This window comes from Mandrillus leucophaeus, unplaced genomic scaffold, assembly GCF_000951045.1.
Source record: "Mandrillus leucophaeus isolate KB7577 unplaced genomic scaffold, Mleu.le_1.0 Scaffold20, whole genome shotgun sequence".
NCBI classification, from domain to species: domain Eukaryota; kingdom Metazoa; phylum Chordata; class Mammalia; order Primates; family Cercopithecidae; genus Mandrillus; species Mandrillus leucophaeus.
In genome coordinates this window covers 3,428,622-3,430,799 of record NW_012102032.1, presented here as the reverse complement: position 1 = coordinate 3,430,799, position 2,178 = coordinate 3,428,622, and the positions used below count along the sequence as shown (strand labels likewise).

The window sequence follows — 2,178 nt, the reverse complement described above, 5'->3', positions numbered from 1 at the left end:
TTTTTTTTGAGACAGAGTCTCGCTCTGTCGCCAGGCTAGAGTGCAGGGGCGCAATCTCAGCTCACTGCAACCTCTGCTTCCTGGGTTCAAGCGATTCTCCTGCCTCAGCCTCCCGAGTAGCTAGGCCTACATGCACGCACCACAACGCCCAGCTAATTTTTGCATTTTTAGTAAAGATGGGTTCTCACCATGTTGGCCAGGATGGTCTCGATCTCTTGACCTCATGATGCACCCGACTCAGACTCCCAAAGTGCTGGGATTACAGGCATAAGCCTCCGCATCTGGCTAATTTTTGTATTTTTAGTAGAGACAGGGTTTCACAATGTTGGCCAAGCTGGTCTCAAACTCCTGACCTCAGGTGGTCTGCCTGCCTCGGCCTCCCAAAGTGCTGGGATTACAGAAGTGAGCCACCGCGCCTGGCCAATAAACTCCCTTCTTTCCCAGTCTGGATCTCATTATTGGACTGTGAGAACAAGCAGCTGGACCTCATTCTGTTCTGGGACACCCTGACATTTCGGCACCCTGAGACGAGCCCTCCTTTAAGCCAGGGGCCATGTCTGGCACCTCCCTTGTAGGCAGGGACATTGCTGACTTTAGGCGCGTAAACTGGCTTGCAGCAGAGAAATGGTTTCTGATTCTGGAAGAAGTCTCTGATGATTATTCCCAAGCATAATCCATCCTCCCTTTCCCTTCTCCTGATCTGTTGGCCTCCTCAGAGGCCATGTAAACTCTTCGAGGGTCCTATTAACTCTCCCTAACCTATAGAAAGGGACCTGTTAAAGGCATTTTTCCCCACTGGAAGAATAAAGGGCACTGTTTTGGGGAAGTACTCCTGGACCCTTCAAGTCTCAGTTCAGAAACCTGGTTTTGGTTGGGCGTAATGGCTCACACCTGTAATCCTAGCACTTTGAGAGGCTGAGGAGGGTGGATCACCTGAGGTCACGAGTTTGAGACTAGCCTGGACAACACGGCAAAATGCGGTCTCTACAAAAAATACAAAAATTGGCCGGGCAGTCAGGCACAGTGGCCCACGCCTATAATCCTAACACTTTGGGAGGTCAAGGCGGGTGAATCACCTGAGGTCAGGAGTTCAAGACCAGCTTGACTGATACGGTGAAACCCCCACCTCTACTAAAAATACAAAAATTAGCTGGGTGTTGTGGCGGGCACCTGTAGTCCCAGCTACTCAGGAGGCTGAGACAGGACAATCGTTTGAACCTGGGAGGTGGAGGTTGCAGTGAGCCGAGATCATGCCACTGCACTCCAGCCTGGGCAACAGAGCGAGACTCTGTCTCAACAAAACAAAACAAAAAACAAAAGTCTGGGTGCATGGCTCATGCCTGTAATCCCAACACTTTGGGAGGGTGATGCTGGTGGATCACAAGGTCAGGAGTTCTAGACCAGCCTGCCCAACATGGTGAAACCCCATCTCTACTAAAACTACAAAAATTAGCTGAGTGTGGTGGCGGGCACCTGTAATCCCAGCTACTCAGGAGGCTGAGGCAGGAGAATCGTTTGAACCTGGGAGGTGGAGGTTGCAGTGAGCCAAGATCATGCCACTGCACCCCAGCCTGGGCAACAGAGCGAGACTCTGTCTCAACAAAACAGAACAAAAAACAAAAGTCTAGGTGCATGGCTCACGCCTGTAATCCCAACACTTTAGGAGGGTGAGGCTGGTGGATCACAAGGTCAGGAGTTCTAGACCAGCCTGCCCAACATGGTGAAACCCCATATCTACTAAAACTACAAAAATTAGCTGGGTGTGGTGGCGGGCACCTGTAATCCCAGCTACTCAGGAGGCTGAGGCAGGAGAATTGCGTGAACCTGGGAGGCGGAGGTTGCAGTGAGCCGAGATCATGCCATTGCACTCCAGCCTGGGTGACAGAGCAAGACTCCGCTTCAAAAAAAAACTGGCCAGGCATGGTGGCGAGCACCTGTAGTCCCAGCTACTCAAGAGGCGGAGGCACAAGAATCACTTGAACCTGGGAGGTGGAGGTTGCAGTGAGCTGAGATCATGCCATTGCACTCCAGCCTGGGCAACTGAGCAAAACTCCATCTCAAAAAAAAAAAAAAAAAAAAAAGGAAAAGAAATCGGGTTTTATTTAATTTTTTTAGATGTGGGATCTTGCTATGTTGCCCAAGCTGGTCTTCAACTCCTGGCCTCAAACAATCCTCCTG

The 2,178-nt window shown here is 50.7% G+C and overlaps 1 protein-coding gene across 3 annotated transcripts in view; it reads right to left on the bottom strand.

Moving 5' to 3' along the window:
• TEX14 (testis expressed 14) overlaps positions 1-2,178 on the bottom strand; it is a 161,482-nt gene that overhangs the window by 124,180 nt on the left and 35,124 nt on the right. The window lies entirely within an intron of this gene.